The sequence below is a fragment of the Budorcas taxicolor genome, chromosome 1 (assembly GCF_023091745.1).
Source record: "Budorcas taxicolor isolate Tak-1 chromosome 1, Takin1.1, whole genome shotgun sequence".
NCBI classification, from domain to species: domain Eukaryota; kingdom Metazoa; phylum Chordata; class Mammalia; order Artiodactyla; family Bovidae; genus Budorcas; species Budorcas taxicolor.
The window spans coordinates 150,465,670-150,479,461 of record NC_068910.1 but is presented as its reverse complement, the minus strand read 5'-3'; the positions used below and the strand labels follow the sequence as shown (position 1 = coordinate 150,479,461).

Below are 13,792 nucleotides of genomic sequence, written 5' to 3'. Positions count from 1 at the left end.
CACAATGAGTATCTTCACATTGTTAATTCTTTGGAGTATTCTTTAGTATTAATTCTTAGAATTATTTTGAAACTTTAAATTTTGTATTGAGATATAGCCAATTATCAAACAGTGTTGCGATAGTTCGATAGTTTCAGGTGAACAGTGAAGGGAGTCAGCCATATATATATATACACACACACACACACACACACATATATATGTCCATTGTCCCCCAAACTCCCCTCCCATTCAGGCAGCCACATAACATTGAGCAGAGTTCCATGTGCTATCCAGTGGGTCCTTGTTGGTTATCCATTTTAAATATAACGTGTACATGTCCATACCAAACTCTTTAACTGTCCCTTCCTGCTACCCTCCCCTACCTATCCTGGCAACCATAAGTGTGTTCTCTAAGTCTGTGAGTCTCTTTCTGCTTTGCAAGTAAGTTGATTTTTATAATTTCTTCTCAGATTCCACATATAAGGGATGTCATATGATATTTCTCCTTCTCTGACTTACTTCACTCAGTATGAAAATCTCTAGGTCCATCCATGTTGCTGCAAATGGCATTATTTCATTCTTTTTAATGACTGAGTAATATTCCATAGTATATATGTATCACATCTTCTTTATTCATTTCTCTGTCGAAGGACATTTTGGTTACTTCCATGTCTTGGCTATTGTAAACAGTGCTACACTGTACAGTGTTATAATGTATAGTACAGTGCTATACATTGGGTGCATGTAGCCTTTTAGATCTTTTTTCTGGATATATGCTCAGGAGTGGAATTGCAGGGTCATATGATTTGATAGCTCTATTTTTAGTTTTTTAAGGAATCTCCATTTCTTTTCCATGGGGATGGTCTTGATCCCTGTCTCCTGTACAATGTCACGAACCTCATTCCATAGTTCATCAGGCACTCTATCTATCAGATCTAGGCCCTTAAACCTATTTCTCACTTCCACTGTATAATCATAAGGGATTTGATTTAGGTCATACCTGAATGGTCTAGTGGTTTTCCCTGCTTTCTTCAATTTAAGTCTGAATTTGGTAATAAGGAGTTCATGATCTGAGCCACAGTCAGCTCCTGGTCTTGTTTTTGTTGACTGTATAGAGCTTCTCCATCTTTGGCTCCATAGAATATAATCAATCTGATTTCGGTGTTGACCATCTGGTGATGTCCATATGTAGAGTCTTCTCTTGTGTTGTTGGAAGAGGTGTTTGCTCTGACCAGTGCATTTTCTTGGCAAAACTCTATTAGTCTTTGCCCTGCTTCATTCCACATTCCAAGGCCAAATTTGCCTGTTACTGCAGGTGTTTCTTGACTTCTTACTTTTGCATTCCAGTCCCCTATAATGAAAAGGATATCTTTTTTGGGTGTTAGTTCTAAAAGGTCTTGTCGGTCTTCATAAAACCGTTCAACTTCAGCTTCTTCAGCGTTACTGGTTGGGGCATAGACTTGGATTACTGTGATATTGAATGGTTTGCCTTGGAGACGAACAGAGATCATTCTGTTGTTTTTGAGATTGCATCCAAGTACTGCATTTCGGACTCTTTTGTTGACCATGATGGCTACTCCATTTCTTCTGAGGGATTCCTGCCCGCAGTAGTAGATATACTGGTCATCTGAGTTAAATTCACCCATTCCAGTCCATTTTAGTTCTCTGATTTCTAGAATGTTGACGTTCACCCTTGCCATCTCTTGTTTGACCACTTCCAATTTGCCTTGATTCATGGACCTGACATTCCAGGTTCCTATGCAATATTGCTCTTTACAGCATCGGATGTTGCTTCTATCACCAGTCACATCCACAGCTGGGTATTGTTTTTGCTTTGGCTCCATCCCTTCATTCTTTCTGGAGTTATTTCTCCACTGATCTCCAGTAGCATATTGGGCACCTAATGACTTGGGGAGTTCCTCTTTTGGTATCCTATCATTTTGCCTTTTCATACTGTCCATGGGGTTCTCAAGCAAGAATACTGAAGTGGCTTGCCATTCCCTTCTCCAGTGGACCACACTCTGTCAGAAATGGTATGGACCAAACAGAAGCAGAAGATATTAAGAAGAGGTGGCAAGAATATATGGAAGAACTGTACAAAAAAGATCATGACCCAGATAATCATGATGATGTGATCACTAATCTAGAGCCAGACATCTTGGAATGTGAAGTCAAGTGGGCCTTAGAAATCATCACTACGAACAAAGCTAGTGGAGGTGATGGAATTCCAGTTGAGCTGTTTCAAATCCTGAAAAACGATGCTGTGAAAGTGCTGCACTCAATATGCCAGCAAATTTGGAAAACTCAGCAGTGGCCATAGGACTGGAAAAGGTCAGGTTTCATTCTAATCCCAAAGAAAGGCAATGCCAAAGAATGCTCAAACTATCGCACAATTGCACTCATCTCACACGCTAGTAAAGTAATGCTCAAAATTCTCCAAGCCAGACTTCAGCAATATGTGAACCATGAACTCCCTGATGTTCAAGCTGGTTTTAGAAAAGGCAGAGGAACCAGAGATCAAATTGCCAACAGCCGCTGGATCATCGAAAAAGCAAGAGAGTTCCAGAAAAACATCTATTTCTGCTTTATTGACTATGTCAAAGCCTTTGACTGTGTGGATCACAAAAAACTGTAGAAAATTCTGAAAGAGATGGGAATACCAAACCACCTGACCTGCCTCTTGAGAAACCTGTATGCAGGTCAGGAAGCAACAGTTAGAACTGGACATGGAACAACAGACTGGTTCCAAATTGGGAAAGGAGTACGTCAAGGCTGTATATTGTCACCCTGCTTGTTTAACTCCTATGCAGAGTACATCATGAGAAACGCTGGACTGGAAGAAACACAAGCTGGAATCAAGATTGCCAGGAGAAATACCAATAACCTCAGATATGCAGATGACACTACCCTTATGGCATAAAGTGAAGAGGAAGTAAAAAGCCTCTTGATGAAAGTGAAAGAGGAGAGTGAAAAAGTTGGCTTAAAGCTCAAGATTCAGAAAACAAAGATCATGGCATCTGGTCCCATCACTGGGGAAACAGTAGAAACAGTGTCAGACTTTATTTTTTGGGGCTCCAAAATCACTGTGGATGGTGATTGCAGCCATGAAATTAAAAGACACTTACTCCTTGGAAGAAAAGTTATGACCAACCTAGATAGCATATTCGAAAGCAGAGACATTATTTTGCCGACTAAGGTCCGTCTAGTCAAGGCTATGGTTTTTCCTGTGGTCATGTATGGATGTGAGAGTTGGACTGTGAAGAAGGCTGAGCACCGAAGAACAGATGCTTTTGAACTGTGGTGTTGGAGAAGACTCCTGAGAGTCCTTTGGACTGCAAGGAGATCCAACCAGTCCATTCTGAAGGAGATCAATTCTGGGATTTCTTTGGAAGGAATGATGCTAAAGCTGAAACTCCAGTACTTTGGCCACCTCATGCAAAGAGTTGACTCATTGGAAAAGACTCTGATACTGGGAGGGATTGGGGGCAGGAGGAGAAGGGGACGACTGAGGATGAGATGGCTGGATGGCATCACGGACTCGATGGACGTGAGTCTGGGTGAAGTCCGGGAGATGGTGATGGACAGGGAGGCCTGGAGTGTTGCAATTCATGGGGTCGCAAAGAGTCGGACACGACTGAGCGACTGAACTGAACTGAACTGAAGCAATCTCCATACTCTTGTCCATAGTGACCATACCAATCTACATTCCCACCAACAGTGCAGGAGGGCTCGCTTCTCTCTACATCCTCTCCAGTATTTATTGTTTGTGGATTTTTTGATGATAGTCTTTCTGGCTGGTGTGAGGTGATATCTCATTGTAGTTTTTTTTTTAATAATAATTTCTTTTATTGTTATAAAAATAATATTCATTCATGTAGCAAATAGAGAAAAATGTTAAGGGAGAAATTTATATCATGAGTAAGCCACTATTATTCCAATTTGTATCATGATTTAGCCACTATTTTTTTCTTTTATTTTTTTATTGAAGGATAATGCTTTACAGAATTTAATTGTTTTCTGTCATACCTCAACATGAATCAGCCATAAAGTGAAGTCGCTCAGTCGTGTCCAACTCTTAGCGACCCCATGGACTGCTGCCTACCAGGCTCCTCCGTCCATGGGATTTTCCAGGCAAGAGTACTGGAGTGGGGTGCCATTGCCTTCTCCAGTCAGCCATAGGTATACATATATCCCCTCCCTTTTGAGCCTCCCTCCAGTCTCCCTCCCCATCTCACCCTTTTATGTTGATACAGAGCCCCTGTTTGCGTTTCCCGAGCCATACAACAAATTCCTATTGGGTATCGATTTTACATATGGTACTGTAAGTTTCCATGTTACTCTTTCCGTACATCTCACCCTCTCCTTCCCTCTCCCCATGTCCATAAGTCTATTCTCTATGTCTGTTTCTCCATTGCTGACCTGTAAATAAATTCTTCAGTACCATTTTTCTAGATTACGAATATGTGTGTTCAGTTCAGTTCCAAATACGATATTTAACTTTCTCTTTCTAACCCACTTCACTCTGTATAATAGGTTCTAGGTTCATCCACCTCGTCAGAACTGACTCAAATACGTTCCTTTTTATGGCTGAGCAATATTCCATTGTATATATGTACCACAACTTCTTTATCCTTTCATCTGTTGATGGACATCTAGGTTGCTTCCATGTTCTAGCTATTATAAATAGTGCTGTAATGAACAATGGGATATATGTGTCTTTTTCAATTTTGGTCTTCTCAGGATGTATGCCTAGGAGTGGGATTGCTGGGTCATATGGTGGTTTTATTCCTAGTTTTTTAAGGAATCTCCATATTGTCTTCCATAGTAAATATATTGATTTACATTCCCACCAACAGTGCAAGAATGTTCCCTTTTCTCCACACCCTCTCCAGCATTTATTGTTTGTGGATTTTTTTGATGATGGCCATTCTGACTGGTGTGAGGTGATATCTCATTCTGGTTTTCATTTGCATTTCTCTAATAATGAGCGATGTTGAGCATCTTTTCATTGTTTGTTAGATATCTGTATGTCTTCTTTGGAGAAATGTCTGTTTAGGTCTTTTTCCCACTTTTTGATTGGGTTTTTTTTTTTTTTTTTCTGGCATTGAGTTGTATGAGCTGCTTGAATATTTTGGGAATTAGTCCTTTAGCAGTTGTTTCATTTGCTATTATTTTCTCCCATTCTGAGGGTTGTCTTTTCACCTTGCTTATAGTTTCCTTTGCTGTGCAAAAGATTTTAAGTGTATCAGGTTCTACTTTTTACTTTTGTGTTTTTTTTCTGTTACTCTAGGAGATGGGTCATAGAAGATCTTGCTTTGATTTATGTCATTGAGTTTTCTGCCTATGTATCCCTCTAAGAGTTTTATAGTTTCTGGTCTTACATTTAGGTCTTTAACACATTTTGAGTTTATCTTTGTGTATGGTGTTAGGAAGTGTTTTAATTTCCTTCTTTTACATGTAGCTGTCCAGTTATTCCAGCACCATTTATTGAAGAGGCTGTCTTTGCCCCATCATTGTGTATTCTTGCCTCCTTTGTCAAAAATAAGGTACCCATAGGTGCATGGGTTTATTTCTGGGATTTCTATCTTGTTCCATTGGTCCATATTTCTATTTTTGTGCCAGTACCATACTGTTTTGATGACTGTAGCTTTGCAATATAATCTTAAGTCAGGGAGTCTGATTCCTCCTGCTCTATTTTTCTTTCTCAAGATTGCAGATGTTTTGTAGATAGTCCTTCACTTTGGGTTTGTGTTATATTTTCTCATTATTAGACTGAAGTTATGGGTTTAGGGGAAGGATACCACAGAGGTAAGATGGTTTTCTCATTGCACTATATTTAGGTAGTACTTGATATTAACCTGACTCATCACTGATGACATTAACTTTGATCACTTGCTTAAGGTAGTGTTTGTCAGATTTCCATTTTTCCCTTTCCTTTCTCTATTCTTTGGAAGCTAAACACTCTTCTTTGGAAAGAAGACCATTCTCAAGTGGATTTAAATTAAGCTCCACTTCTTGAAGGAGGGAATGTCCACATATATCGGTTGAGATATTGTTTCTTATGTAAGGAATATTTGTCCCATTCAATTTGTTCTCATTCATTTACTTATTAAATCATTTGTTTATGTTGGTGTTGACTCATTCATATTTATTTGATACTGTGGGTTATAATCCAGTGCTATATTATTATTATGTTTTGCTCAAATTGTTCCAGTCTTAGCCGTTTATGGTTCTCTCAGGTTGGCTTCTGAGTCTTTTTCATATGTTCCTCCCCAGCCCAGAATTTCCTACTTCCTAGCATCACAAAATGCTCCAGGCTGATGTTGTATTTTCCTTCTCCAGGCCTCGAATCAGTTCTTTCTGTAAATGTTATTTTTAATTCTCAGTTTTTCTAAGATTTGGCTAGTGAGAACCTTTTAGACCTAGCTTCTTGGTTACTTTAACTTCTCATTGATTTTTGAGCAACTTAAACTTTGTTGCACAATAAGATGTTCCACTTTCATCTTACTATATTTTTCTTCTCCTGCTGTGGAATCTGCCATTTCTTCAGAGAGTCTTGATTCATTTAATTGGGGAATATTTAAATAGGGACTTCCCTGGTGGTCCTGTGGTTAAGAATCCACCTGCTAATGCAGGGAACACAGCTTAAATTCCTGGTCCAGGAAGATTCCACATGCTACAGGGCAACTAAACCCATGCGCCACAACTGCTGGGCCCATGCTCTAGAGCCCTTCAGCTGCAATTACTGAGTTCATTTGGCACAACTGCTGAAGCCCACACATCCAGGAGCCTGTGCTCTGCAGTGATAGAAGCCACTGCAGTGAGAAGCCCACATGCTAGAGAGTAGCCCCCTCTCACTATGACTAGAGGAAGCCTGCACACAGCAACAAAGTCCCAGCATAGCCAAAAATAAACAAACAGAATTTAAAACCTCAAGTAAATAGAGTTCAGGATTTGTTTGTAGTTCCTTTTGTAGCTTCAGCTTGAGGGTGTATAGTCAAAATGTTGTTGTATTAGTCAGATTCTTTAGAAAAATGGAACCAATAGGAGATATTTAATATGTGCACAAAAAAATGAGGAAATGGCTCATGCAGTTACGAAAGTTAAGAAATTCCACTACCTTAATTGCTGTCTGCAAACTGGAGACCCAGGAAAGCCAATGATGTAATTCACTCGAGTCTGAGGGATCAAGAACCAGGGGAGCTAATGGTTTAAATCCCAGTCCAGGGACTGAGGAAGATGAGATGAGATGTACTAACAAGAAAAAAAGAACTAATACTTCCTTCCTCTACCTTTTGTTCTTTTAAGGCCCTCAAGGGATTGAATGATGCGCACCTGCATTACTGAGTCCACTGATTCAAATGCTAATCTCATTCAGAAACACTCTCATAAACAAACACACTCAGAAATAAGTAATAATTGTCAAGTTGACAGTGTCATGGTCAGTCAAGTTGACCTGAAAAATTATCACAATCACTATCACAATTGTTTTCTAAAGGAGAGGTCAGCAAACATTTTCTATGAAGGGCCAGATAATTATTTTAAGCATTGTGGACCGCATTGTCTCTGCCCTCCTACTCAACTCTGCCATTGTAGCAGGAAATCTGCCATAGACAACATGTAACAAAAACCTTGGAGGGGTTCCCATAAAACTTTACATGCAAAAAGCAGGTGGTTATCTGGATTTGGTCAGGGAGCATAGGCACTTGGATTCTAAAGTTACCTAGAATTTTTTTTAATACATTTTTTCCCCTTTAAACTGAGGACATATAGTCCCAGTTCCTGCACTCTTTTTTTTGGGGGGGGGGGTCATATTATTTATTTCCAATGGAGTTATATTCTTAATTCTCTTTGCAGTCAATTTTAGAGCTTACTTCCCTAATTCTTGTTGATCTAATTTCATTAATGTTTAGTAGACTTTTTGATATTCTTTCTTCAGAATTTGGTTTTTACACTGGACAAGTTGCTTAATTTATGAGGAATAACTCTGTATTTTCTAATTTAAAAAATTATAGGAGTAGACAAAGAAATTAAATAAGAAGGTTGCCTTCATACTGTGCTAGGTGCTTTACAGGCAGTGTCTTAGTCAATGCTCATCATAGCATACCACATTTCATTGGGTCTAAGATCCCATAGATTAGAAGACATACTTTTTCTCATTTCAGAGATGTTAAAATGTTAGAACTGATAAAATGCAACAATATGTAGGTACTATTATTTTTATTATTTTAATAGTGCATAAATTGAATCAGAAGGGTTAAGTTATTTGCCCAAGAGTACATAGCTAGTAGGTGGCAGATTGAGGAAACACATCCAGATCTTTTCCCCCTGGATGTGTATTCCCCCCTTCCCTTTTCCCTTCTCTTCTTTTCCCTTACTTTTTTTTTTTAATATAAATTTATTTATTTTAATTGGAGGTTAATTACTTTACAGTATTGTATTTGTTTTGCCATACATCAACATGAATCTGCCACAGGTATACACGTGTTCCCCATTCTGAACCCCCCTCCCTCCTCCCTCCCCGTACCATCACTCTGGGTTGTCCCAGTGCACCAGCGCCAAGCATCCAGTATCATGCATCGAACCTGGACTGGTGATTCATTTCATATATATTATACATGTTTCAATGCCATTCTCCCAAATCATCCCACCCTCTCCCTCTCCCACAGAGTCCAAAAGCCTGTTCTATACATCTGTGTCTCTTTTGCAGTCTCGCATACAGAGTTATTGTTAACATCTTTCTAAATTCCATATATATGCATTAGTATACTGCATTGGTGTTTTTGTTTCTGGCTTACTTCACTCTGATAGGCTCCAGTTTCATCCAGCTCATTAGAACTGATAAAAATATGGAACGCTTCACGAATTTGCATGTCATCCTTGCGCAGGGACCATGCTAGTCTTCTCTGTATCGTTCCAATTTTAGTATATGTGCTGCCGAAGTGAGCACTTCCCCTCCTTTTCAAAAATTTAAAAAAAAAAAAAAAATTTCCCTAGGCTTACCACCTTGTCCAAATTTGGCTTATCTGATTTCCTTACTTATTAACCTGCATTCTTACTGTCATCTCAGGTTTTTTGAAACCCACCTTCTCAGGAATCTTTGCCTCAAATACTGGGAATGAGTTGGGGATTTCCCATTATCAAGGTCTGTTTGGGATGTGCCACTTATGTGCTTTATTATTTATTTTATATAACACTAAAATTAATCCAATACTTTGGCCACCTGATGTGAAGAACTGACTCATTTGAAAAGACCCTTATGCTGGGAAAGATTGAAAGCAGGAGGAGAAGGGGACAACAGAGGATAGAGATGGTTGGATGGCATCGCCGACTCGATGGACATGAGTTTGAGCAAGCTGTGAGAGTTGGTGATGGACAGGGAAGCCTGGGATGCTGCAGTCTGTGGGGTCATAAAAAGTCAACATGACTGAGTGACTGAACTGAGTGACTGACTGAAAATTAATTTTAAGTAACTATTATAGGCCATTTGTATGATTAAGACGTTGTTAGATATTTTCACAATTTTGTCTAACCAAAAAGGCCCTTTTATATACCTCCTGTCTCAACATAATTTATTTTAGCTTATAAATTTCTAGGGAAACAAAGTTGGCATGGATATACATTCTTTGGGAATAGTATTATGTATATGCTTTGAAATGATAAAGGGATGATATGCCTAAGGGATAAATATAGGAAGAGTAATTGTAATTGAGTCACATCATGAATGGACCTTTATATTGTCACGTATTCAAATATTCATACTAATAGTATAGCTGCGATGAAAAAATAATAATATAAAATAATGAAGTAATGAACATTTATCGAATGTTTCCTACATTTAGGCATGTTTCAATGTTTTATGTGTACTAATACATTTAAGCTTATTTTATTCTTAAATTTCGTAAATAAGTACAATTATTACTCTCATTTTGCAAATAAGGAAAGTGAGACACAGAGAGGATAAATTAACTAAGTACTCATGTAAATATTATAAAAGTTTTCAGCTCAGTGATGATACATAGTATATTACAGATATACATAGCTCCCTGTAGAGAAATAGGTCATGAAATAAATTTATTTCCAAGATATTATTTATTCTAAAACCTGCTTCTTGTCTGGGGTCAGACTCTGAAGTTACATTGGAGAGGCTTGAACACGGCCAATGAGTTTCAGAGCATGGAACCAAGGAAGCTCTGAAAAGCAAAGTCCAGGAAGTACTGGAGATATTGAGCCTGCCTCCTTAACATCCATTCCGCCTTCTCTTGGTTACCTGATTTCATTTGAGTATCTGCTCCTTTGACTCAGCCCGTGTGTTTTTGAGAACTTGGCTTCACTCTTGTCTCTAGGCAAGAGTGTCCGACTCTTTGCAACCCCATGGACTGGCCAAGACTTTGGTTCAGAGGTAAAATATGGACTGATTTGGACCAAAGATACTGAAAAAGAGATTTTCTGGCAACATCTAAGAAAGAATATCTCTTTAGCTTTCTCATTTTCCAAGCTGTTTTGTTTAGACGAGAAGCCTAGAAGTGCTGCTGTCACACAGCTATTATGAGTGAAGCTTGCCTTAGCATAAAGCTGACATCATGCAAGAGAAAACAAAGAAAGAGAAGAGTTTTTAAGTGTTCTCACCACACCAAAAAACAGTAACAAATCCAAAAAGTAACTATGTGAGATGATTGACATGTAAGTTAACTTGACTGTGGTAGTCATTTCACAATGAATATGTATATCAAACCATCATGTTGTACACCTTATGTATATATAATTTATCAATTATACCTGAATAAGGCTGGAGAGAAAAGAATGAGGTCATCTTTAAGTCACGGAATCAGGTAACTGAGAATCCTGACCTACCATCAGACTTTGAGTCAATAAACAGTCAGTAAAATCTGTTTTGAAAGCTAATTTAAGTTGGATTTTATGTCACTTGTAATGCATGCCACCTGATACAAAGGGTAAGGAAAGAACTAAAACTAGAGGATAGGTCAAATTGTACATCAGATTGAGAGAGTTGATCTGAGAAGTGGAGAATAGGAATATGGCACAAGACAGAAACTGGAGACATTAAGATAGATTTAAAAGAATTTAGAATATTGAATAGGAGGGAGTAGAGCTGGGAGAAATTATTTAAGTTGAGGGGTTGTTTTTGCAGGTGGGAGGAAGAAACTAAGTGTATCAAACTGGCTCAGATCTTCTGGGTGCTTGAATTACGTGTAGGCTTAGCTCTGAAGAAGGGATTGTATGTGTGTGCATCCTAGGTCGCTTCAGTTTGCCCGATTCTTTGCAACCCTATGGGCTATAGCCTGCCAGGCTCCTCTATACATGGGGATTCGCTAGGCAAGAATACTGGAGTGGGTTGCCATGCCCTCCTCTAAAGGATCTTCCCGACCCAGGGATCAAACCTGCATCTCTTATGTCTCCCTCATTGACAGGGGAGTTCTTTACCACTAGCACAACCGGGGAAGCCTGGAAAAGGGGTCAAGTATCTTCACATCATCACCTTTAGTTGTGAAAACCAGATTTCTTTACAAATGAAGGCAGATCACAAAATGTGAAAGCTGGCTTGTTATTAAAATGTGTTAAGACCTCCACATTCTCCCATGAGAATGAATTACTACAGGAATTGCCTTCAAATCATAAAGAACTGGAGCATCAAACAATATCTATGGAACAGCTATTTTAAAATATTGGGCAATAGATAGTCCAGGGCTGTAAATCATAACAGAAGGTTAACAAATGATGTAAGGTTTGTGATTATATAATTTCCTTCCTGGTGGCAGTTTCCAGGTTACAGGGAGGGAAAACCAGAGCTGAGCCTAGTGATCTTATTGGGTTTTAGTGATAGATCAGCTTAAGAAAATCTAGACATCTAGAATTTGTGGGAAGGTATTGTAGAAAAGGAAGCTGCACTGAGAGGGAGCTCCAGAGATCTGCAGAGATGTCCCCTCAAGTCTTTGATTGAGTAATAATCAGTATTTGCACAAGTGGAAACTCACTGAGGTGCCCCTGAAAGAAGAATCAGAAAGCAATAAGCAAAACAATTCTTGGACTTCACAAAAAGCTGAGAATAGTTCATGTTCTCACCAGTTTGAGTGGAGAGGACTCTTAACACACATGGCATTGAGTAGAGGCCTCAGGAGTATGTGCATGCTAAGTCACTTAAGTAATGTTCTCTCTTTGTGACCCTATGTACTGTAGCCTGCCCTCCTCTGTCCTTGGGATTCTCCAGGCAAGAATACTGAAGTGGGTTGCCATGCCCTCCTTCAGGGGATCTTCTCAATCCAGAGTTTGAACTTGCATCTTTTACGTCTCCTGTATTGGCAGGTATGTACTTTACCACTAGCACCACCTGGGAAGCCCTCCTCAGGAGTGTGAAGCCGTAATATTGAGACTAAATCAGCCCTAGAATAAAGATTTCTCTGAATCATCCATGGGATGCTAAGTTGCTGATATATGGAGACTATTCTCAATAATCACACCGCCTCTTTCTTCTTGCTTTCTAAACATTGGGATGGCCAAAAAGTTTGTTTGGATTTTCCGTATGATGTTACAGAAGAACCCAAATGAACTTTTTGGCCAACTCAATGTTATTCTGATCAATCTTTGTGTCTCAAAACTTTCCACTTGGCTCCCCAATTTCTGATCCTATTTACATCCTTTGAACTTAGTCTTGTAGGTGTTTAACCTTCAGTTCAGTTCAGTTCAGTTGCTCACTCGTGTCCAACTCTTTGCGACGCAATGAATCACAACATGCCAGGCCTCCCTGTCCATCACCAACTCCCGGAGTTCACTCAAATTCATGTACATCGAGTCGGTGATGACATCCAGCCATCTCATCCTCTGTCGTCCCTTCTCCTCCTGCCCCCAATCCCTCCCAGCATCAGAGTCTTTCCCAATGAGTCAACTCTTCCCATAAGGTGGCCAAAGTACTGGAGTTTCAGCTTTAGCATCATTCCTTCCAAAGAACACCCAGGACCAATCTCCTTTAGAATGGACTGGTTGGATCTCCTTGCAGTCCAAGGGACTCTCAGGAGTCTTCTCTAACACCACAGTTCAAAAGTATCAATTCTTTGGTGCACAGCTTTCTTCACAGTCCAACTCTCACATCCATACATGACCACAGGAAAAACCTTAGCCTTGACTAGATGGACCTTAGTCGGCAAATTAATGTCTCTGCTTTTGAATATACTAATTAGGTTGGTCATAACTTTTCTTCCAAGGAGTAAGCGTCTTTTAATTTCATGGCTGCAGTCACCATCTGCAGTGATTTTGGAGCCCCCCAAAATAAAGTCTGACACTGTTTCCACTGTTTCCCCATCTATTTCCCATGAAGTGATGGGACCAGATGCCATGATCTTCATTTTCTGAATGTTGAGCTTTAAGCCAACTTTTTCACTCTCCTCTTTCACTTTCATCAAGAGGCTTTTTAGTTCCTCTTCACTTTCTGCCATTAAAGGTGATGTCATCTGCATATCTGAGGTTATTGATATTTCTCCCAGCAATCTTGATTCTAGCTTGTGCTTCTTCCAGGCCAGCATTTCTCATGATGTACTCTGCATGTAAGTTAAATAAGCAGAGTTACAATATACAGCCTTGACATACTCCTTTCCCAATTTGGAACCAGTCTGTTGTTCCATGTCCAGTTCTAACTGTTGCTTCCTGACCTGCATACAGGTTTCTCAAGAGGCAGGTCAGGTGGTCTGCTATTCCCATCTCTTTCCGAATTTTCCACAGTATATTGTGATCCACACAGCCAAAGGCTTTGGCATATAGTCAATAAAGCAGAAATAGATGTTTTTCTGGAACTCTC

At 39.4% G+C, this 13,792-nt stretch overlaps 1 non-coding gene across 1 annotated transcript; it reads right to left on the bottom strand.

Annotated features, from left to right (window-relative positions):
• Positions 1-8,825: 8,825 nt before the first annotated feature.
• Positions 8,826-8,932, bottom strand: LOC128057863 (U6 spliceosomal RNA). The gene has a single exon (XR_008200342.1). It is a non-coding gene; the product is annotated as a U6 spliceosomal RNA (small nuclear RNA).
• Positions 8,933-13,792: the final 4,860 nt, after the last annotated feature.